The 26,219-nt window shown below is 38.6% G+C and overlaps 1 long non-coding RNA gene across 1 annotated transcript in view; it reads left to right on the top strand.

Annotated features, from left to right (window-relative positions):
* Positions 1–26,219, top strand: part of LOC131995852 (uncharacterized) — a 41,107-nt gene that overhangs the window by 11,533 nt on the left and 3,355 nt on the right. The window contains exon 2 of the long non-coding RNA XR_009397651.1: positions 6,765–6,924. This is a non-coding gene — a long non-coding RNA (uncharacterized LOC131995852). The remainder of the gene's footprint in view (positions 1–6,764; positions 6,925–26,219) is intronic.

Raw genomic sequence — 26,219 nt, forward strand, 5'->3', positions numbered from 1 at the left:
AGCGATCGGGACAATATGGGATTCAAATGATAGGTATTCAAGTAGAGTAGAGTACGAATCGCATAATAAAAGTTGGGTCCAGGTACCAGGAAGCGCCCCAGCCCCAAAACCCCTTGAAATAGGTTAATTTGACAATATGGGACTCAAATGAAAGGTATTCCAGAGTAGATTACGAATATGGTAAGGAAGGAGGAATAGGCTTTATAATTTATTGATATTTGAACGGGGGGGACCCTCCCCTGTTACCCCTAAAACACCACCCAAAATCAAAAGTAGATCGGATCAAATGAAATGTATTGGAGAGTAGAATGCGAAAATGATATTTAGATTTGAGTTTAAGTACCCATCGGGCCGCCCCAATCCTAAAACTCCCCCAAACAGTCATATTGGACGTTCATGTCAATATATGGGGCTCAAATGAAAGGTATTCGGAAGTAGATTTCGAATCTGGCATAAAAAATTAGATAGAAGTATAGGGGGTCATCCGGCCCCCCAAATGGGCTTTAGATCCATTATGACTATATGGGACTCTGCTCAAGCGATTTATAATTTTATATATCGGATGGGGGCGGACCCTCCCCCTTACCCCTACAACGCCACCCATAATCAAAATTGGTCCGATGGGCACAGTAGGGGTATCAAATCAAAGGTATTGGAGACTAGAAAACGAATATCGTATAAAAATGTGGTTGCAAGTACCCAGCGGGCCTCCCCAACCCCAACACTTCTCTAAACATATATATTCGAAGTTCATGTCAATACGAGACAGCAGATTACAAATATGGTATAATAAATTAGGTCCAAGTAATGGGTGGTCGCCCCACCCCCAAGTACCCCTAAATGGGCATATTAGCCGACCATTGCTGGGACTCATATGAAAGGTATTTGGGAGTAGATTACGAATATAATATTAAAGTTTGCCTTCAAGTCTAGGTGGCGCTTTTCCTCCTAAAAATACGTCAAATAGGTTCATTGACCCATTATGACAATATGAGACTCAAATGAAAGGTATTTGAGAGTAGAAATCGAATTTGAAATCCAATTTTGGAGCCAAGCGTCCGCCCTAAAGCACCCCCTAAATTGAACTTCATTTCCTATTATGGCAATATGGAGCTCAAATCAACGTTATTGGGAGAAAAGAACGAATTTGATATATATTTTCAGGGCAAAGTACCGGTTCATATTTATCGACCATTGCAATATGGGGTTTCAAATTAAAGGTATTTGGAAGTGCAGCAAGAATTTGATATCCATATTTGAGTCGAAATATCTGAGGTGCCATCCCACCCCTAAAAAGCCCTTCTCATTACTCAGATCTTGCAGATTTGTAATGCGATTCGTTCGAAAATTTTTTGCACTCTTACAGTCACTAAGGGGTCAGGTGCCCCGGGGGCCGACCAAAACCCGCCAAATGGATATATAGACCAATCACGACAATTTTGAGCTCAAACGAAAGGTGCTTGAGAGAAAAAAGCGAATTTGATATCCAATTAAAGAGCCATGTGGTTGGGGAGCTGGCCCTCCCCAAAACACCTTCGTTTATATAAAAGATATTTAGGGTGGAAATTGATACACAATTTCGGGACAAAGACCCTGGGGTCCAACCTGCCCTCAAGCAGAACTGAGTAACCGATCATGCCAATATGGGGCTTACATAAAATGTAATTGAAAGTAGAGCACGAAGCTTATATTTAATTTAAGGGCCAAGTGTCTGGTTGGCCACCCCACCCCCGACGACGATCAGAAATTTGTATACTTTGTAGGGTCTGAAATGGATATTTCGATGTGTTGCAAACGGAATGTCTAAATGAATATACCCCCTATCCTATGGTGGTGGGTATAAAAATGTTCCCACTCACTGCGAAAGAAGTTTTCCCGATTCTACGGTTATCTACATATACCTGGTTCAGTCACTTTTGAAACATTCCTCCCACAGCTGGGATCGGCAGCGGTAATTTCCTCCCTATCTTACAGACTTTGAACAAAAGTATCTCTAGACTGCGGTGAATACAAAATACTTGTGATTTGTTGCCGTTTTTAATGTAGCGGTTTCTTTTCAAGGACTCACCACTGTACTTCCTGCTAACTTGCCAAAGAAAAATGATCACATTCTTATAATGGAACTATAAAAGTTTAATAACATGCCAACATACATGCAAAAGTGCGTTGAGAATTTTAAACATTTTGTGTTATCGATAAATTAGTATGCATTAGCGTAAAGACAACGTACCTAGAGGCAGTGCCATGGGAACATAATTTGTTTGGCAAATACATGTGTATGTATGTGTGTATGTATGTGATTGGTATGTATGTATGTCGATATCTAGTAAGTGCGACGATCATCAAAATATTCCCCACACGCGTCGATAAAATATTTATTTACACCATGCCCAACATGACTGCGTCAAGAGCATGCCAAACGCCCCCACTTTGACACCACGATTTGCGAATGGCGTCGTAGACATAAAAATTTGACATGTTGCTGTGTGGCACTTTATTTTGGTGTTTGGTTTAGAACAAAAACAAATAACAATGTATGAGACGCCCTCTTCATCGCTTAACTTTACACACTTCAAACCCCCTACCCCCCTACACTTTTTGCAGCCCATACCATGTAATAGCCTGCTATCAGCCAACATGATCAGTCTAGGTATGAGAAAAGGAATGAACTTTTAAAGCAACAGTACATTTAAGAGGGGCCAAGAGAGCAAGAGTGCTAATTAAAATTTATTGAGAGAAGGCGTGCAAACAATTCGCTCACACGCTCACAAGAGCAATTTCTATGAATGATATGTATTGTATTGTATGTTTCTGCTAAATGCTTTGAGGGGGTTCTCTACCAAATTGTCCGAATATGTTTTGGCCGTATCCACCATAAGGCCATAAACACATGTGCTTAAAGTATGAAAGACACGCAGTTTTTACGCAGTGGGAGGTCAAAAAGTGTTATTTTCAGTTTTCCAAGAAATGGGAAAACCGATGAGAAACACTTCTTCACGGGGCCGACTAAGGTTTTTCTAGGAAAACCTTAATTCTGCTTACGTAATAAGGGAAACCTAATTCAGCCAGGCTGAATTTAAGTTTTCCTATGGGGAAAACCTAATTCAGCCAGGCTGAATTTAAGTTTTCCTGAATTTCAGTTTTCCTATCGGGAAAACCTAATTCAGCCAGGCTGAATTTAAGTTTTCCTATCGGGAAAACCTAATTCAGCCAGGCTGAATTTAAGTTTTCCTATCGGGAAAACCTAATTCAGCCAGGCTGAATTTAAGTTTTCCTATCGGGAAAACCTAATTCAGCCAGGCTGAATTTAAGTTTTCCTATCGGGAAAACCTAATTCAGCCAGGCTGAATTTAAGTTTTCCTATCGGGAAAACCTAATTCAGCCAGGCTGAATTTAAGTTTTCCTATCGGGAAAACCTAATTCAGCCAGGCTGAATTTAAGTTTTCCTATCGGGAAAACCTAATTCAGCCAGGCTGAATTTAAGTTTTCCTATCGGGAAAACCTAATTCAGCCAGGCTGAATTTAAGTTTTCCTATCGGGAAAACCTAATTCAGCCAGGCTGAATTTAAGTTTTCCTATCGGGAAAACCTAATTCAGCCAGGCTGAATTTAAGTTTTCCTATCGGGAAAACCTAATTCAGCCAGGCTGAATTTAAGTTTTCCTATCGGGAAAACCTAATTCAGCCAGGCTGAATTTAAGTTTTCCTATCGCGAAAACCTAATTCAGCCGGGCTGAATTGCAGTTTTCCTATGGGAAAACCTAATTCAGCCGGGCTGAATTGCAGTTTTCCTATGGGAAAACCTAATTCAGCCGGGCTGAATTGCAGTTTTCCTATGGGAAAACCTAATTCAGCCGGGCTGAATTGCAGTTTTCCTATGGGAAAACCTAATTCAGCCGGGCTGAATTGCAGTTTTCCTATGGGAAAACCTAATTCAGCCGGGCTGAATTTAAGTTTTCCTATGGGAAAACCTAATTCAGCCAGGCTGAATTTAAGTTTTCCTATGGGAAAACCTAATTCAGCCAGGCTGAATTTAAGTTTTCCTATGGGAAAACCTAATTCAGCCATGCTGAATTTAAGTTTTCCTATGGGAAAACCTAATTCAGCCAGGCTGAATTTAAGTTTTCCTATGGGAAAACCTAATTCAGCCAGGCTAAATTTAAGTTTTCCTATGGGAAACCCTAATTCAGCCAGGCTGAATTTAAGTTTTCCTATGGGAAACCCTAATTCAGCCAGGCTGAATTTAAGTTTTCCTATGGGAAACCCTAATTCAGCCAGGCTGAATTTAAGTTTTCCTATCGGGAAAACCTAATTCAGCCAGGCTGAATTTAAGTTTTCCTATAGGGAAAACCTAATTCAGCCAGGCTGAATTTAAGTTTTCCTATGGGAAAACCTAATTCAGCCAGGCTGAATTTAAGTTTTCCTATGGGAAAACCTAATTCAGCCAGGCTGAATTTAAGTTTTCCTATGGGAAATCCTAATTCAGACAGGCTGAATTAAAGTTTCCTATAGAAAACCTAATTCAGCCGGGCTGAATTGAAGTTTTCCTATAGAAAACCTAATTCAGCCTGGCTAAATTTAATTTTTCCTATGGGAAAACCTAATTCAGCCAGGCTGAATTTAAGTTTTCCTATGGGAAAACCTAATTTAGCCAGGCTGAATTTAAGTTTTCCTATGGGAAAACCTAATTCAGCCAGGCTGAATTTAAGTTTTCCTATGGGAAAACCTAATTCAGCCAGGCTAAATTTAAGTTTTCCTATGGGAAAACCTAATTCAGCCAGGCTGAATTTAAGTTTTCCTATGGGAAAACCTAATTCAGCCAGGCTGAATTTAAGTTTTCCTATGGGAAAACCTAATTCAGCCAGGCTGAATTTAAGTTTTCCTATGGGAAAACCTAATTCAGCCAGGCTGAATTTAAGTTTTCCTATGGGAAAACCTAATTCAGCAAGGCTGAATTTAAGTTTTCCTATGGGAAAACCTTATTCAGCCAGGCTGAATTTAAGTTTTCCTATGGGGAAAACCTAATTCAGCCAGGCTGAATTTAAGTTTTCCTATGGGGAAAACCTAATTCAGCCAGGCTGAATTTAAGTTTTCCTATGGGGAAAACCTAATTCAGCCAGGCTGAATTTAAGTTTTCCTATGGGGAAAACCTAATTCAGCCAGGCTGAATTTAAGTTTTCCTATGGGAAAACCTAATTCAGCCAGGCTGAATTGAAGTTTTCCTATGGGAAAACCTAATTCAGCCAGGCTGAATTGAAGTTTTCCTATAGAAAACCTAATTCAGCCCGGCTGAATTGAAGTTTTCCTATAGAAAACCTAATACAGCCGGGCTGAATTGAAGTTTTCCTATAGAAAACCTAATTCAGCCGGGCTGAATTGAAGTTTTCCTATAGAAAACCTAATTCAGCCGGGCTGAATTGAAGTTTTCCTATAGAAAACCTAATTCAGCCGGGCTGAATTGAAGTTTTCGTATAGAAAACCTAATTCAGCCGGGCTGAATTGAAGTTTTTCTATAGAAAACCTAATTCAGCCGGGCTGAATTGAAGTTTTCCTATAGAAAACCTAATTCAGCCGGGCTGAATTGAAGTTTTCCTATAGAAAACCTAATTCAGCCGGGCTGAATTGAAGTTTTCCTATAGAAAACCTAATTCAGCCGGGCTGAATTGAAGTTTTCCTATAGAAAACCTAATTCATCTAGGCTGAATTTAAGTTTTCCTATGGGAAAACCTAATTCAGCCAGGCTGAATTTAAGTTTTCCTATGGGAAAACCTAATTCAGCCAGGCTGAATTTAAGTTTTCCTATGGGAAAACCTAATTCAGCCAGGCTGAATTTAAGTTTTCTTATGGGAAAACCTAATTCAGCCAGGCTGAATTTAAGTTTTCCTATGGGAAAACCTAATTCAGCCAGGCTGAATTTAAGTTTTCCTATGGGAAAACCTAATTCAGCCGGGCTGAATTGAAGTTTTCCTATAGAAAACCTAATTCAGCCGGGCTGAATTGAAGTTTTCCTATAGAAAACCTAATTCAGCCGGGCTGAATTGAAGGTTTCCTATAGAAAACCTAATTCAGCCGGGCTGAATTGAAGTTTTCCTATAGAAAACCTAATTCAGCCGGGCTGAATTGAAGTTTTCCTATAGAAAACCTAATTCAGCCGGGCTGAATTGAAGTTTTCCTATAGAAAACCTAATTCAGCCGGGCTGAATTGAAGTTTTCCTATAGAAAACCTAATTCAGCCGGGCTGAATTGAAGTTTTCCTATAGAAAACCTAATTCAGCCGGGCTGAATTGAAGTTTTCCTATAGAAAACCTAATTCAGCCGGGCTGAATTGAAGTTTTCCTATAGAAAACCTAATTCAGCCGGGCTGAATTGAAGTTTTCCTATAGAAAACCTAATTCAGCCGGGCTGAATTGAAGTTTTCCTATAGAAAACCTAATTCAGCCGGGCTGAATTGAAGTTTTCCTATAGAAAACCTAATTCAGCCGGGCTGAATTGAAGTTTTCCTATGGGAAATCCTAATTCAGCCGGGCTGAATTGAAGGTTTCCTAAAGAAAACCTAATTCAGCCGGGTTGAATTGAAGGTTTCTTAAAGAAAACCTAATTCAGCGGGGCTGAATTAAGTTTTTACCATTATAACCCTATCAGACATGGTATGAGTAATACACCTACCCCTACCATTGGCACATTAATATGCTGTTTATAACTGCAGACTAGAATGTGCTTGTATTTCCACCTATTTTATTGAATTCTTTTTAAAATTTTTCCACAGTTGACGTCAACGAGAAGCCATGGTATTTGAATGTTTGTGGAAGTGAATTTTTTGTAACGACTCGTATGATTAAAAACAACGAAAAAATTGTATAAACAACACCAAAACGGCACTATCAAAACAAAATGCCATTTAAAACAATGAATGGTGACGGACGCCGGTAAGTTGAACTATGGCGTTTTTGTTTTTATAGTGGAAATGTTTTTTTTTTTTTCGTTTTCAAGCTAAGTTCGTCGACTAGTTGGGGATATTGGATATCAAAAATATTTTTGTTTTCTAACAGCAAATACGTCTTAGAAGTGGTTGTTTTGTTTATTCCACTTTTCTAGTGGCAATTATGCAAATTTTAATGTTGTTTTTATTAAAGAATAGCACAAATGTGAGTGCATTTTATTTCGATGCTTGGTGGTCTCTATCAATGAAATACAGTTTATGGCGGCACAGTGGTCCAAAATGAGACAAAAAACCTCAAAATATTTACATTGTGATGCTGCTCATACCTCAAAACTTGTTCGTAACATACCAAGCAAGAGAAATTCTAGTAATCCCCAAAACCAACAACTTTTTGACGTCATTACAGAGATGTCAGAATTGAAGCCACACGTGTAAACCTCAAGTGGATATCTGAGAAGAGAACTCTTGAACTATCAACTGTCAAGTCTGGTCAAAGCTCCCTCCTACTCGAAACGTGATATGTTTAAATAAATTTTTTGCCAGGGGAATTACATTTCGGTATCATTGTTGTATAAGGCACGATTGCCTTAATCCTACTGCCTCCGTAAACCACTGTCTCTTTCCTTATAAACATACAATTCACTGTTGCTTTCTGCGTCTTAGAAAGTGAAATACTGTTGTGAAACAAAACGATTAGACATGTTCTGTTTGTTCCCCATTACAATGATGATTATGATGGCAGACGGCAGCTACAATAATTTGCAAATTTGATTCAATCAGCATTGCAGTATAGCGCAGTTTTTTTCAAAAAAAACAAATTTAAATAAAAATTCAACGTTCAAAACAATAACAACACATCTTCGCAACCAAGTCAAATCTATGAGGGGTATATAATTCAAGGAAAGGAAAAGCCATCAAATGAAACTGTGATGAGGACAGCCGTAGGTTTGCAATTGAAAAGATCAAACATCACGTCTGTATTTAACTGAATAAACTTTTATAGCCTCAGGTAAATCTGGAGAGGCATTGTGACATTGGTATTGTCATGTCACGCAAAAGTCAAGTGGTTCGAAAAGGGAAATTGGAAGCCATCTGCTGTATGTTCAAAAGGGAAGTTATTATTACAAATGTAATGCCATAGATGATGAAATTATACTCTTGAAAAGCATCACACTGCCATAGAAGAGCTTACACACCTTGCACTCACTGTGACAAATGAGCAGACTGTTCAAAATAGCTCAAAATTTGTTTAGAAACATCGAACTAAGAAATTGCAATAGAACATATTCGAGACAGGTGTAAGCCACACTTCATAGACAATAGAGAAAAGAGATGTTATAACATCCATATTTTTATACCCTTCACCATGGGGGGGATGGGGGTATACTAATTTCGTCATTCTGTTTGTAACATCGTCATGATATTTTAAGTCGAACTAGCCATGTCCGTCCGTCCGTCTGTCTGTCGAAAGCACGCTAACTTTCGAAAGAGTAAAGCTAGATGCTTGAAATTTTGCACAAATACTTTCTATTAGTGTAGGTCGGTTGGGATTGTAAATGGGCCGAATCGGTCCATGTTTTGATATAGCTGCCCTATAAACCGATCTTAGGTCTTGACTTCTTGAGCCTCTAGAGGGCGCAATTCTCATCCCATTTGACTGAAATTTTACACGTGGTGTTTGGGTATCACTTCCAAGAACTGCGCTAAGTATGATTCAAATCGATCCATGTTTTGTTATAGCTGCCATATAAACCGATCTTGGGTTTTGACTTCTTGAGCCCCTAGAGGGCGCAATTCTCGTCCGATTTGACTGAAATTTTGCAATTGGTGTCTTGATATCACTTCCAACAACTGTGCTTGTAATCTTCTGTTATGACTTCCAAAAACTGTACCAAGTACGGTCCAAATCGGTCCATAACCTGATATAGCTGCCATATAAACCGATCTTCTGATGTGACTTCTTGGGCCACTAGAGGGCGCAATTTTTATCCGATTTGGCTGAAATTTTGCATGACGTGTTTTGTAATGACTTCTTATAACTGTGCTAAGTATGGTTCAAATCGGTCCATGTTTTGATATAGCTGCCATATAAATCGATCTTGGGTCTTGACTTCTTGAGCCCCTAGAGGGCGCAATTCTCATCCGATTTGACTGAAATTTTGCACTTGGTGTTTTGATATCACTTCAAACAACTGTGCTTGTAGTCTTCTGTTATGACTTCCAACAACTGTACCAAGTACGGTGCGAATCGGTCCATAACCTGATATAGCTGCCATACAAACCGATCTTCTGATGTGATTTCTTGAGCCACTAGAGGGCGCAATTTTTATCCGATTTTGCTGAAATTTTCCATGACGTGTTTTGGAATGACTTCCAATATGTGTGCTGAGTATGGTTCAAATCGGTCCATTACCTGATATAGCTGCCTTATAAACCGATCTTCTGATGTGACTTCTTGAGCCACTATAGGGCACAATTCTTTTTCCGATTTGGCTGAAATTTTGCATGAGGTGTTTCATTATGACTTCCAATAATTGTGCCAAAAATGGTTTAAATCGATCTAAAACCTGATATAGCTGCCACATAAACCGATCTGGGATCATGACTTCTTGAGCTTCCAGAGAGCGTAATTATTATCCCATTTGGCTGAAGTTTTGTGCAACTGCTTCTCCCATGACCTTCAACATACGTGTTTAATAAGGTCCGTTTCGGTGTATAGCCTGATGCAGCTCCCATATAAACCGATCTCGCTATTTTACTTCTTGAGCCCCTAAAGGGCGCAATTCTTACTCGAATTGGTTAAAATTTCAACCACAAAGACTTCTACCATAGTCTCCAACATTCTATTGAATTATGGTCCGAATCGGACCATAACTTGATATAGCTCCAATGTTATTGCAATTCTTTTCTTTTATCCTTTGTTTGCCTGAAAAGAGATATCGGGAAAAGAACTCGACAAATGCAATCTATGGTGGTATGGGTATATGAGAATCGGCCCGGCCGAACTTCCCTTCAACTTTTGTGCCTGTTAGGGCGAAAATCATTTTATTTCACAAATTTTTGGTTTGTTATACTTTCGAGTTGAGCCTAACGAAAGAAGATTTTTGCAATGGAAAAAGAAAGCCAAAGATCACAACACTCCAACCACAATGGGAAGCTTTTCGGCCTCGTCTTAGATTGGAAGACTATTCAATTATAGTAGGTATGGATTCTTCAAGAGTCATTGTTGTGATCTCTGGCTTTGCTTTTCCATTACAAAAATCTTGGATCATTAAGCTCGTCTCGAAAGTGAAACAAACGACAAATAATTTAATTAGTGTAACTTAATATTGGGTTGCCCAAAAAGTAATTGCGGATTTTTTAAAAGAAAGTAAATGCATTTTTAATAAAAATTAGAATGAACTTTAATCAAATATACTTTTTTTACACTTTTTTTCTAAAGCAAGCTAAAAGTTACAGCTGACAACTGACAGAAGAAAGAATGCAATTACAGAGTCACAAGCTGTGAAAAAATTTGTCAACGCCGACTATATGAAAAATCCGCAATTACTTTTTGGGCAACCCAATATCATTACACTGCTGCGTAAAGTATTTAAAATCACTTCCATGAGAAAAAACCATCTCAGACATCACTCTTTATGCCATTGACCAATAACAGCAACACTTTGGCCGTTCAGTTTGTACTTTGGAAAGACAAGTTGGCGCCGAATTCCACATTAAAGAAGAAAGCTGGAATGGTATATAAAAAATTACGTTTTATAGAAATGTATTTTTTTTTTTGATATGAGGAATATGATATGGGGAAAATGATTGGAAGTAGCTTGCATAGACCCCATACGAGTACATATCAAAGTATTCACAGTATTCTTACCCTTTCAATTTAAAGTATTTATCAGTCTTTCAAATGTTAGTTAAAGTTAGTTATATGAAAACTCCCTCTCAGAAGATTCATCGTTTATAACAACTCTTATCAGTATTAAATAAAATACTTTTTCAAGATATCAATAATCGTCTATAGGTACTCACACATCAATTGTCAGTGACACTATCCTATAACAATACAATTCTATTGTACTTAGTCAACTTCAGAATCCAGAATAAAATGGAACGCCTACAATGGGTGGTTATGATAATTTATTTATTCTATTAGTCATACAGATGGCATTATAAAAAAAAAATATCTTTCATTAATAGAGCACAATAGATAACATTTCCATTTGTTGTCTAAAAATACTTCAGCAGACTAAACAGTTTAATAATGTACTCGTAACCAAAGGCTGCATTAAAATAAATTATTTGCTATGCCTTTTATACAAAAAAAAAAATTATTTACGTACCAAGTTTGCAATGAAATTAAATATTGGGAATAATATTTGACGCTGAACGCCTTGGTTCAAATCCTGGCGAGACCATCAGAAAAAAAATTTCAGCGCTGGTTTTTCCCTCCTAATGCTGGCAACATTTGTTAGGTACTATGCCCTGTAAAACTTCTCTCCAAAGAGGTGTTGCACTGTGGCACGCCGTTCGGACTCGGAAAAACAGTTCTGCTGTTTTTGACTCTATATGAAACAAACAAACAAACCGAGTCCCATATGGTCGTGATTGGCCAACATACCCATTTGGGGCGTTTCTGGGGGGATGGGGTGACCCCCTACACTAAGATCTGGTTTGTATGCCAGATTCGTAATCTACTCCCGAATTACTTTCATTTGAGCTCCATATTGATATGAACGTTCAATTTGTCTGCTTGAAGGAGTTTTGGGGTTACGGCGACTTCTTGGGTACTTGGACCCTACTTTTTATTGCTTTTATTTAAAAAAGAGCTCCCTTATCATTGAGCTTAAACTTGAATCGGACTGCACTCATTGATATGTGAGAAGTTTGTCCCTGTTTCTTAGTGGGATAATCATGGGCAAAATTTGCATTTGCAATAAGTCTAAGTAAGGAATCGAGGAATTTCCTTGTCCGATTTTGATTACCTTTCCTTGTCCGATTTTGATGACGAATAAATTAATAAAAAACAAAAACGAAATTAAAAATAAAAACAATTAAAATCGTGCTAAGTTCGGCCGGGCCGAATCTTGGGTGCCCACCACCATGGATTCTGCTAAAAATTAATACATAACCAAGGAAGATCGAGAGACCAGAGTCAAATCGGGATATCAGTTTAAATAGGAGCAATTTCAGATTATAAACCGATTTAGATCGTACATATCGCAGTTTTTAGAAATCATAACAGAACACCACATGCTAAATTTCACCCGGACAAAAATTGCGGCTTGTAAGGACCTAAGAAGTGAAATCGGGAGATTGGCTTATGTGGGAGCTATGTTCGGTTATAAACCGATTTGGACCGTACTTGGCTCAGTTGTTGAAAGTCTTAACAGAACACCGCATGCCAAAGTTCAGCCAAATCGGACAATATTGCGCCCTCTAGAGGTCTAAGTCAAGATCCCATATCGGTTTACATGGTAGCTATTTGAACCATACGTAGCACCGTTGTTGGAAGTCATGACAAAACACCTCATACAAAATTTCAGCCAAATCGGATAAGAATTTTGCCCTCTTGAGGCCTTAGAAGTCAACAATACTTCATGCACAATTTCAGCAAAATCGGATAAAAATTGCGCCCTCTAGTGGTTCAAGAAGCCACATCAGAAGATCGGTTTATATGGCAGCAATATCAGCTTATAGACCGATTTGGAGCGTATTTGGCACAGTTTTCAGCGAAGTCGGACAAAAATTGCGGCTTGTAAGGACCTAAGAAGTCAAATCGGGAGATCGGCATATGTGGGAGCTATATCAGCTTATAAACCGATTTGGACCGTACTTTGCTCAGTTGTTGGAAGTCTTAACAGAACACCGCATGCCAAAGTTCAGCCAAATCGGACAAATATTGCGCCCTCTAGAGGTCTTAGAAGTCAAGATCCCATATCGGTTTGCATGGTAGCTATATCAGGTTATGGACCAATTTGAACCATACTTAGCACCGTTGTTGGAAGTCATAACAAAACACCTCATGCAAAATTTCAGCCAAATCCGATAAGAATTTTGCCCTCTTGAGGCCTTAGAAGTCAACAATACTTCATGCACAATTTCAGAAAAATTTAATAAAAAAAATTGCGCCCTCTAGTGGCTCAAGAAGTCACATCAGAAGATCGATTTATACGGCAGCTATATCAGGTTATAGACCGATTTGGAGCGTATTTAGCACAGTTTTTGGAAGTGGTAATAGAACAGCACATTCAAAATATCAGCCAAGTCGGACAAATATTGCGGCTTGTAAGAACCTAAGAAGTCAAATCGTGAGATCGGTTTATATGGGAGCTATATTAGGTTATAGATTGAATTGGACCATATATGGCACAGTTGTTGACAGTCATAACGAAACACCACATGCAAAATTTCAGCCAAATCGGACAAAAATAGCGGCTTTTAAGGGCTCAAGAAGTCAAATCGGAAGATCGGTTTATATGGGAGCTATATCAGGTTATAGACCGATTTGAACCATACTTGGCATAGTTGTTACGAGCCAAAACAAAACACTTCATGCACATTTTAAGTCAAAATCGGATCATAATTGCGCCCTCTAGAAGCTAAAGAAGTCAATATCCTAGATCGGTTTATACGGCAGCTATATCAGGTTATGCAGCAGTTATAGGCTTAAGATCCTAAATTAAAGGATTGGACTATAAGCCAGCTTTATCTAGAGATGGACCGATTTTACTTAGAGCCTCAAGAAGTAAAATCGGGAGATCGGTTTAAATGGGAGCTGCACCAAGCTATAGACCGATTCAGACCATATTTTAAGTCAAAATCAAAAGTCAAAGTCAAAATTTTAAGTCAAAATCGGATAATAATTACGCCCTCTTCAGGCAAAAGAAGTAAATATCCTAGATCGGTTTATACGGCAGCTATATCAGGTTATTGACCGACTTGAAACATATGGGAGCTGCACCAAGCTATAGACCGATTCAGACCAGACAACCATTTCAACCAAATCGCATGAGAATTGCGCCCTCTAGAGGCTTAAGAAGTCAAATCGGGAGATCGGTTTATATGGGAGCTATATCAGGTTATAGACCGATTTTGACAGTACTTGGCATAGTTGTTACGAGCCAAAACAAAACACTTCATGCAAATTTTAATCAAAATCGGATAATAATTGCGCCCTCTAGAGGCTAAAGAAGTCAATATCCAAGATCGGTTTATACGGCAGCTATATCAGGTTATTGACCGACTTGAAACATATCGGAAGTCACAACAAAACACCTTATGCAAAATTTCAGCCTAATCGGATAAGAATTGCAGTCAGTTCGCCTCTTTTAGCCCTTGTTGAGTCCAAGTGAGAGGAATGAAACTATTGGGTTGCCCAAAAAGTAATTGCGGATTTTTTAAAAGAAAGTAAATGCATTTTTAATAAAACTTAGAATGAACTTTAATCAAATATACTTTTTTTACACTTTTTTTCTAAAGCAAGCTAAAAGTAACAGCTGATAACTGACAGAAGAAAGAATGAAATTACAGAGTCACAAGCTGTGAAAAAAAATTCTTTACGTCGACTATATGAAAAATCCGCAATCATTTTTTGGGCAACCCAATATAATGGAAGAAGGAGATAGTCCCTAGACCATAGATCTAATGGCAAAAAGAAAATAGAGCATATTGCTTAGATAGACTGTAATTTTCAATATTTTGGGGGCTTTTATGATGCCATTGGCGACTTTATGTATGTCAAGTCGCCAAACACGTGTATTTTATTTATTTCAAATATAAAAATATTTTTATTTAATGGGCCAGAAATATTTGTTTATGTTAATTATAGTTTTTTTGTTTTTTGAGCGAAAAATGTCTTATGCGTGTATATTAGATGGGGTCTTTTAGTAATCAATGCGAATAGATTAAATATAAAATTTTATGTGTGTATAAATATTTAAATAAAGGATCATTTTTCAAGACTGTGCTGAACTTTGTTATGTCTATAATATACTCTGCTTCAATAAACATTGAGCTTTGAAACAAGTGGCCAAAATTTAAGAAAAATCCTATCAAAACAGATCAAAACCTACTAAATGTTCTACAAGACAAAATCTGGTATATAGTGTGTATTTTTAGCCACCGTCGAACAATTGGCCATTTCGGCATTCCATTTTGAACACATCAAATTACATTACGTTATACGTAGATGATCTAGATATACCCTTCCGTCTGTTTGTTAAAGTCATTCTACATCCTTAAAGTCATAACAAAACACTATGCACAATTTCAGCCAAATCGGATAAGAATTGCGCCCTCTAGAGGCCTTGGACGTCAAGATCCCAGTTTATATGGTAGCTATATCAGGTTATGGACCGATTTGAACCATACTTGGCACAGTTGTAGGAAGTCATAACATAATACTTCATGGAAAATTTCAGCCAAATTGGATACAAATTGCGCCCTCTACTGACCCAAGAAGTCAAATCGGAAGATCGGTTTGTATGGTAGCTGTATCAGGTTATGTACCGATCTGAACCATACTAAGCACAGTTGTTGGAAGTCGCAACAAAATACTTCATGCAAAATTTCAGCCAAATCGGATAAGAATTGCGCCCTCTAATGGCCCAAGAAGTCAAATCGGAAGATTGGTTTGTATGGTAGCTGTATCAGGTTATGTACCGATCTGAACCATACTAAGCACAGTTGTTGGAAGTCGTAACAAAATACATCAGGCAAAATTTCAGCCAAATCGGATAAGAATTGCGCCCTCTAATGGCTCAAGAAGTCAAGATCCAAGATCGGTGTATATGGTAGCTATATCAAAACATATACCGATATGGCCCATTTGAAATCCCAACCGACCCACACTGAGAGGAAGTATATGGGCAAAGTTTCAAGCGCCTAGCTTTACTCCTTTGAAAGTTAGCGTACTTTCGACAGACGTATGGACGGACGGACGGACATGGCTAGATCGACTTAAAATGTCATGACGATCAAGAATATATATACTTTATGGGATCTTAGACGAATATTTCGAGGTGTTACAAACGGAATGATGAAATTTGTATGGCTCCATCCTATGGTGGAGGGTATTACAAGTCACTATATGAAATTCCAGCGAAATCGGGTAATAAATGCAGCTTTTATGGGTTTAGGACCCTTAATCGACAGATCGGTCTATATGGCAGCTATATCTGAATAAAGATAGATCTGAACCATATTTAAGACGGATATCGGTAGGCTTTAATCAATTCGCTATTTCAAACTTCAGCGAAATCGGGTAATAAATGCAGCTTTTATGGGCTTAGTACTCTTAATCGGCAGATGGGTCTATATGGCAGCTATATCTGAATATAGACCGATCTGAACCATATTTTAATCGGATATCGGGAGGCTTAAAATAACTCACTACTTCAAATTTCGGCGAAATTGGATAATAATTACAGCTTTTATGGGCTGAAGACCCTAAATCGGCAAATCGGTTTATATGGCATCTATATCTAAAAATTATCCGATCTAGACCATATTTAGGTGTGATAACGGAAGGCTTAAAACAACTCACTGTTTTAAGTTTCAGTGAAATCGGGAAATAAATGCAGCTTTTGTGGGCTCAAGACCCTAAATCGGCAGATGGGTCGACTTGGCAGCTATATCTAAATACGGTCCGATCTGAACAATATTTAAGTCGGATATCGGGATGCTTAAAACACCTCACTGTTTCAATTTTCAGCGAAATCGGATAATAATTGCGACGACTTTTATGGGCTGAAGGCCCTCAATCGGCCGATCGCTCTATATGGCGGTTATATCTAAATATGGTCCGATCTGATTCATATTTGAGTCGGATCTCGGGAGGCTTCAAACAACTCACTGTTTCGAATTTCGAAATCGGATAATAAATGCGAAACACAATCTGATATAGCTCCCATATAAACCGATCTCCCGATTTGATTTCTTGAGCCTCTGGAAGCCCCAATTTTCATCCGATTTGGCTGAAATTTTGCATATCGTGTTCTGTTATGACTCTTAACAACTCAACAACAAATACGCTCCAAATTGGTCTATAACCAGATATAGCTCCCATATCTTAGCAGAATCTATGGTGGTGGGTTCCCAAGATTCGGTCATCTTCGTTATGGGGCGTTTTCTCCGCCTGTATGGAGGTCACAATTCCCGCATAAAGATTGGGTGTTATGACCTCCTGTAAAGCTGACATAAGGCCCAACATTTTTTTGGGCCGTCCGCATATGGAAGAAATACGCAATATTTCAACATAATATCTCAATTTTTGAAGACTGTAGCGTGATGACAACTGACGGATGCACGGACGGACAGACACACGGACATCGTTAAATCGCCTTAGAATTTTTGCGACGATCTCAAAAATATATATACTTTGTAGGGTCGGAAATGGATATTTCAATGTGTTGCAAACAGAATGACTAAATGAATAAAACCCCCCTATCCTATGGGGGTGGGTATATTATATATTTTAACTCTTTGTCTGACTCTTCTTCTACCTGGCTCTGGCTCTGGCTCATTGAGAGAAACCTAGCTGCCTATGGTTGGTCTTTGAAACACTAACTTTCTTTTCAAGACCCCCAAAATGATGTAAGCATCAAAATACGAATGCAAATACTGTTTTTGATATTGTGATCCGCATAGTCCAACGATATGCGTTCAAATACAGATAAAGCGATAATTTGCATCTTAAATTCGTTGTCGCTATTTTGCTACCGCATCGCTTTGACTGGCTGGCTGGCCAAGTCAACAACAACAAGCCACGCAAGACTGTCAAACATGTTTTCGCTTTTTTGCAAAATTGCATCATCCCCCATATACCCCATAAGCTGTGCTGCTGCTGCTGCTGCTGCTGCTGTTGGTGCTGCTGCTACTACTACTAGTGATGGCTAAGGGGATGAGTAGTTCAAGAATTTTTATTTTGTTTTTGTCATTTTTCGCCGGTACTTGTTGGTGTCAGCACCCGAAATTTGGGCTACTTTTGCGTCAACTAATCAGCCAGCAGCTAGCAAGCCAAGATTTCGCGATAGGAGAGGTGTGTCAGCGGGCAATGATGGCGCTGATGATGATGATGATGATGGTGTTGACATTTACGCCTTATCACAGACGACAAAACGAACCATCCAACCAAGCAACCACCAATCGATCGACCGACCGATTGCTTGCTATTCTCTCTATGACGCACACATTGTTTTGGTGATTTTTTTTTTTTAAGAATTGTTATTGCATCGAAAGAATAAGAAACACGTTGCTCTGCCGGGAGCTGTTGTTCCATTGATCACAGACAGGTTAATGTTTTTGCCTTGGCCTTTGATCTCTACGTTGGCAGCAGGCTAATATTTTGGGGACTTGATTAAATTATCTACCTACCTACCTACCTACCTACGTATGTGAAGTCCCCAAACATGCGTGCGTTATTTATGTTACCTAGAAGAGAAGAATGTTTTTATTTTATGGCTTGGAAATAGGTATTTCATTTATGTTAATTATAGTTTTTTTTGTGCGAAAAATGTCTCAAGAGTTTGTTAGATGGGGTCTGCTTAAAGTCAATACAAAATATGTTTACAGATTGTACAAAAATGGTGGCTTGTAAGAAGTAAAATCGGCAGATCGGTTTATATGGGAGCTATATCAGGTTATAGACCGATTTGGACCGTACTTGGCATAGTCTTTGGAAGTCATAACACAACACTATATGCAAAATTTTAGCTGAATCGGACAAAAATTGCGGCATCCAGGGTCTCAAGAAGTCAAATCGGAAGTTCGATTTACATGGGAGCTATATCAGGTTTAAGACCGATTTGGACAATACTTGGCACACGTGTTGGAAGTCATAATAAAATACTATATGCAAAATTTCAGCCAAATCGGATGAAAATTGCGGCTTGTAAGGGCTCAAGAAGTCAAATCGGGAGATCGGTTTAAATGGGAGCTATACCAGGTTCTTAACCGATTTGGACCGTACTAGGCACAATTGTTGAAAGTCATAATAGAACACTGTGTGAAAATTTTCAGCCAAATCGGAAAAAAATTGCTGAATCCAGGGTCTCAAGAAGTCAAATCGGAAGATCGGTTTATACGAGAGCTATACCAGGTTCTTGTCCGATTTGGACCGTACTAGACGCAGTTGTTGGAAGTCATAACAAAACACTGTGTGCAAAATTTCAGCCAAATCGGATGAAAAGTGCGCCCTTACAGGGCTCAAGAAAACAAATCGGAAGATCGATTTACATGGGAGCTATATCAGGTTTTAGACCGATTTGGACCATACTTGGCACACGTGTTGGAAGTCATAATAAAACACTATATGCAAAATTTCAGCCAAATCGGATGAAAATTGCGGCTTGTAAGGGCTCCAGAAGTCAAATCGGAAGATCGGTTTATACGAGAGCTATACCAGGTTCTTGTCCGATTTGGACCGTACTAGACGCAGTTGTTGGAAGTCATAACAAAACACTGTGTGCAAAATTTCAGCCAAATCGGATGAAAAGTGCGCCCTTACAGAGCTCAAGAAAACAAATCGGCCGATCGGTTTATATGGGAGCTATATCAGGTTATAGACCGATTTGGACCGTACTTGGTACAATTAGTAGAAGTCATAGCACAAAACTATGTGCAAAATTTCAGCAAAGTCGGATAAAAATTGCGTCCTGTAAGGGCTCAAGAAATCAAATTGGCCGATCGGTTTATATGGGAACTATACCCAAATCTGAACCGATATGAACCATTTGCAATCCCCACCTAGGTTTATGCGCTGACCAGTTCGGACGCAAGGCTATTATGTTTTTGGGGCTGGTGACGAATCAAAGGACACATGTACAAGATCTAGACAGAGACCATATTAGCTCTGTCAGAGCTGGGAAATTTTCCTTGGAAAACTTGGAAAAAGCACGTTAACTTTCGAACGACTAAAGCTAGTCGCTTCCTATTAGTGTAGGTCGGTTGGGATTGTAAATGGGCCATATCGGTCCATGTTTTGATATAGGTGCGATATAAACAGTTCTTGGATCTTGACTTCTTGAGCCACTAGAGGGCGCAATTCTAATCCGAATTGGCTGAAATTTTGCATGATGTGTTTCTTTATGATTTTCAACAACTGTCCAAAGTATGGTCCAAATCGGTCCATAACCTGATATAGCTGTCATATAAACCGTGGTTATAAGAAGTCTTGACTTCTTGAGCCTCCAGAGGGCGCAATTCTTATCCGTTTTGGCAAAAATTTAGCAAGGCGTGTTTCGTTATGACTTCCATCAATTGTGCCAAATATGGTTTAAATCGGTGTAGAACCTGACATAGCTACCATATAAACCGATCTGGGATCTTGATTTATTGAGACTCTAGAATGCTCAATTATTATCCGATTTGCCTAAAATTTTATACAACGTCTTCTCCCATGACCTCTAACATACGTGCCAAATATGATCTGAATCGGTCAATAGCCTGATACAGCTCCCATGTAAACCGAACTCCCTATTATACTTCTTGAGCCCGTAAAGACTGCAATTCTTTTTCGAATTGGCTGACATTTAACACAATGACTTTTACTATGGTCTTTCTCTGTATACATATTTAGCTCGTCTCGAAAGAGGAACAAAAATGTGAATTATAAACTAAAATGATCTTCGCCTTAATAGGCAAAAAAAAAAAAAATTGAAAAATAAGAATTTGGCGGAGTCCGCCCCGTATGCGAACCTGGATGCTCGGAACCAAATCAAGAGCAGCTGCCATTGCCTAGCGTTCGAAGCCATTGACAAAACTTCCGAAAGATACAGAGTGGCATGGGAGTCATGTAGTTGCGTGGACAAAAAATCTACCACTACAACACTAAAACACATTCTTTGGAAAAGAACCGCTAGCAGACAGGGTGTCGAGCATGGTATCGAGGGTAGTACCTATATCATAAAGGCAATTTCGCAATGAATTCGATATAACTACAACATATCAAAGTACGGCCCTTGAAGCATTCACACCTTATATGGCTTATGGGTAATTCTAAACCAAATTTCGAAACGCATCCCATAGTGGTTGGTGTGTGCTGCGATCTCTGGATTTCCTTTTCCATTTGTTAAGAAAAATCTCCGATCAGTGAGTTCGTCTCGAAAGAGAAACGAACTAAAATTGAAAATTAAATGATCTTCGCCCTGACAGGCAAACAACTGGATTTCCTTTTCCATTTGTTAAGAAAAATCTCCGATCATTGAGCTCGTCTCGAAAGAGAAACGAACTAAGATTGAAAATTAAATGATCTTCGCCCTAACAGGCAAAAGTATGAAAATGAAAAAATTCCGCAGAACCCAGCCGGGATTCGCTTCTGGCACACGGAGCCACAGCGTGAGCCGTTGCCGTTGTGTATCATTCGAAACCATCAATGCAACTTCCAACAGATGCACAGAATCATGTGTATACCATGGGAGTAGTGTAATTGTGTAGACAAAAAATCTGTCATTATACAAAAACACATGCAATGGGAAAAGTACAGCTAATAGACTGGGTTGTCGAGGGTGGTTAGTTCGTAGCAATTTTTAAAAAAAAAAATTTTTTTGTAGTCCTTGCTTTGCGCTTTCTTTTTTCAGATGTGTGCTTTACAATCTATTCTAGTTAAGATGGTTGTAAAGCACCACGATCCATTTGGCATCGTCCGCTGATGATATTTCCTGGTCGAAATTAAATTCGCGATACGGGTTAACCAGTCAAATGCTTCTAGCAACAACACACTTTTTGCTGACTTTTAAAGGTTTTTTGCTTTACTTTCCTTTGTATAAAATGCATTAAACAATGGTCTAAAGCCGGACAATATCCTGCAATGAAATCTGAATTTTTTGTTTTTATTGAAAATATTTTGAACATTTTGTCTGAAAAATTACTTAGAAATAATGTCTTTAGAAAAATGGGGTAGAAATGTTGTCATTCTAGAACATTTCTTTAGGATTTTGTCTTTATAATTTTTTTTACATTTATTTATTTTTTAAATAAATTCATATAAATTTTTCATTAAAATATTAGTTAACAATTGTTTAAAAAAAAAAAAAATCATGTATATTTTGAGAGAATTCCATTGAGACTAATCTCCAGTTTGGTTGTTTTTTTATTATTTTAAAAAATATTTTTTTTTATTTTGCCTTTACCTAAAATATTGTCATATGTTCGAATAGATTAATGTTTGAGATAAAACCTAATTCCCCTGTCAAGTTGATTACCAACTGTTTTGAATTTTGTGTTTTTCATTGCTTGCCTTTGTCACCACATTGAATGCTTCACGCATCATGGCAAAAGGTCTTCCATAATCGCCTTATGTCAATGACTTCAAAAAGCAAAGGAGTGGTAAAAGCTCAATTTAATGTATGCACATTGCAAAACTATGTTGATGTAGCCTTACAAAATTTTTGTTCAAATTTTTACAAAAAAACAAAATTCTGTAAAGTTACACCATCAAACTGTTGATGACCTTGTCACTTGGGATTGGTTTAAGTGGCACGCAGACAAACCCAATTGAGCTTGAAATGATGGATGTGGGCCACCACACACACACACACACCGAATGTGTCTATAGCATGCTTCAGCTTTGTACTCTGGATCATGGCATGATAATGGCAACTTTACGTACCCCTTGCAATTTTTAATGGGAATTTTTATGTGGGTGTATAGGTTATGGCAATTGAATTTCATTACTTCTGGCCCACCCTTTGGCCAATGAGAATAGACTCTGGTATAATTCATGAATTATGCGTTTGCAAAAATTATTTACACAAATTTGCGTTTCAAGGAATTGTTTTGTACTCAAAACAAGTAAAAAGGCATTCAGTTCGGCCGGATCGGATTTGGAATACCCTTCATTTCGGGTATATATGTTGACCAACTTTCATCAAAATTCGGTGAAAAATTTATCATTTATAAACCCATAACAGGTGTATCGAAATATGGTCCAATTTAAACCAACTCCAAATATAGACCGATGTGGGCCATAATGAACGAGAGTATCGAAGCGCCTAACACAGCTAGCTGTGCCAAACTTCAGCGAAATTCAGTAATAAACGATGTTTTATGGGCCCAAGACCTGAAATCGGGAGATCGGTCTATATGACAGCTATATCCAAATATGGAAAGATCGAGGCCATATTGAACACGGATATTGAAGAGCCCAACCTACATCACGATGCCACATTTCAGCGAAATCGGGTAATAAATGCCTCTTTTATGGGCCCTAGACTTTAAATCGGGATATCGGTCTATATGGCAGCTATATCTAAATATAGCCCGATTTTGACCATACTTGGTACGAATGTCGAGGAGCCTAAGGCAACACATTATACTAGATTTTAGCGATATCGGAAAATAAATGCGCCTTTTATGGGCCCAAGACCTTAAATCGGGATATCGGTCTATATGGCGGCTATACCCAAATATAGCCCGATCTTGACCATACTCGGTACGAATGTCGAGGAGCCTAAGGCAACACATTATGCTAGACTTCAGAGATATCGGACAGTAAATGCGCCTTTTTTGGCACAAGATCCTCAATCAGAAGATCGGTTTATATGGCAGCTATATCCAAATATAGCCCGATTTTGACCATACTCGGTACAAATGTCGAGGAGCCTAAGGCAACACATTACGCTAGATTTCAGAGATATCGGATAATAAATGCCTCTTTTATGGGACCAAGACCTCAAATCGGGACATCGGTCTATATTGCAGCTATATCTAAATATAGCCCAATTTTGACCATACTCGGTACGAATATCGAGGAGCCTGAGACAACTCATTATGTCAAATTTCAGCGATATCGTATAATAAATGTATCTTTTATGAGCCCAAGACCTTAAATCGGGAGATCGGTCTATATGGCAGCTATATCCAAATATAGCCCGATTTTGACCATACTCAGTACAAATGTCGAGGAGCCTAAGGCAACACATTATGCTAGATTTCAGCGATATCGGATTATTAATGTCCCTTTTTTGGGCCTAAGACCTTAAATCGGGACATCGGTATATATGGCAGCTATATCTAAATATAGCCCGATTTTGACCATACTCGGTACGAATGTCGAGGAGCCTAAGGCAACGCATTATGCCAAATTTCAGCGAAATCGGATAAAAACTGAGCCTTTTATGGGCCCAACATCTTCAATCGGGATATCGGTCTATATGGCAGCTATATCTAAATATAGCCCGATTTTGACCATACTCGGTATGAATGTCGAGGATCCTAAGGCAACACATTATGCCAAATTTCAGCGAAATCGGATAATTAATGTCCCTTTTTTGGGCCTAAGACCTTAAATCGGGAGATCGGTTTATATGGCAGCTATATCCAAATATAGCCCGATTTTGACCATACTCGGTACAAATGTCGAGGAGCCTAAGGCAACACATTATGCTAGATTTCAGCGAAATCGGATAAAAACGGAGCCTTTTATGAGCCCAATATCTTAAATCGGGAGATCGGTTTATATGGCAGCTATATCCAAATATAGCGCGATCTTTGCCATACTCGGTACGAATATAGAGGAGCCTGAGACAACACATTATGCCAAATTTCAGCGAAATCGGATAAAAACTGAGCCTTTTATGGGCCTAAGATTTAAAATCGGGAGATCGGTCTATATGGCAGCTATATCCAAAACTAGCATGATCTTGACCATACTCAGTACGAATATCGGGGACCCTGAGACAACACATTATGCCAAATTTCAGCGAAATCGGATTAAAACTGAGCCTTTTATGGGCCTAAGATCTTAAATCGGGAGATCGGTCTATATGGCAGCTATATCCAAAACTACCATGATCTTGACCATACTCAGTACGAATATCGAGGATCCTAAGACAACACATTATGCCAAATTTCAGCGAAATCGCATAATAAATGCACCTATTATGGGCCCAAGACCTTAATATGAGTGACCATACTCGGTACGAATTTCGAGGAGCCTAAGGCAACACATTGTGCCAAATTTCAGTGAAATCGGGAGATCGGTCTATATGGCAGCTATATCCGAATATGGAAAGATCTGAACCTTATAGGGCACGAATTTCGAAAATCCTGACATTCGCCAATTTTAGTGAAATCAGATAAAAACTGAGCCTTTTATGAGCCCAAAACCTTAAATCGGGATATCAGTCTCTATGGCGACTATATTCAAATATATCCCGATCTTGACCATACTCGGTACTAATGTCGAGGAGCCTACGGCAATACATTAGGCCAAATTTCAGCACAATCGAATAATAAATGTGCTTTAATGGGCCTAAGACCTTAAATCGGCAGATCGGTATACAATATATGGGGCCTATATGAAGATATAGTCCAAAATAGCCCATCTTCGAACTTAAACTGCCTATGGACAAAATAAGTAAATGTGTAAAGCTGCAGCTCAATGTCTCTACTGTTAAGGACTATAGCGTGATTTCAACAGACAGACGGATGGACATGGCTAGATCGTCTTCGATTTTTAAGACGATCAAGAATATATATGCTTTATGGGGCCTTAAACGCATATTTGGGGGAGTTACAAACGGAATGACAATATGCATATACCTCCATCATTCGGTGATTGGTATAAAAAAAATAACAAAAAATACATTGTTACATAAATTGCAAATTACGTTTGTTTATAAAATACACACGAAAAAAGCAAAAAAAAACAAATATTGTGAATTTAAAATAAAATGACGAAATATCGTTAAATTTGTTTTGTTAATACCCTCTTGGCTGGTGCTTTAGCTCAAGAGGGTTTGTGTGCATGTGTGTGTGTGTGTGTGTCTGTGATATAAGGACGTATTAATGTGCAAAACAATAACAAAGTGGGCGTTTCGATGAAATTTGAAAAAATTCAGTCGTAGATAAAAATGGTCAACAATTTTAGATTAATAAATAAAGTCCCATATTGGCCAACGGAAGGATCCGAGGTCACCGTAGCGCAGAGGTTAGCTTGTTTGCCTATGACGCTAACGCCTGGGTTCAAATCACACCGTGAATATCAGAAAAATTCTAAACGGTGGTTATGCCCTTTTAATGCTGGCGTCATTTGTGGTATACCATGCCATGTAAAAACTTCTCCCCAAAGAGGTGTCACAATGCACGCCGTTCGCACTCGACTATAAAAAGGTGGTCCATTATCATTGAGTCTAAACAGGGGCAAACTTCTAATTGAAAAGTGAGAAGTTTGTCCCTGTTTCTTAATGGAATGTTCATGGGCCAATTTGCATAGCATAGGGTCATCCAGAGAAACTTACTTATTCGAAAAAATTCCCGAGCAAGGAGTCGAGAGCGGGCACATCT

The sequence above is a fragment of the Stomoxys calcitrans genome, chromosome 3, assembly GCF_963082655.1.
Source record: "Stomoxys calcitrans chromosome 3, idStoCalc2.1, whole genome shotgun sequence".
Lineage (NCBI taxonomy): Eukaryota > Metazoa > Arthropoda > Insecta > Diptera > Muscidae > Stomoxys > Stomoxys calcitrans.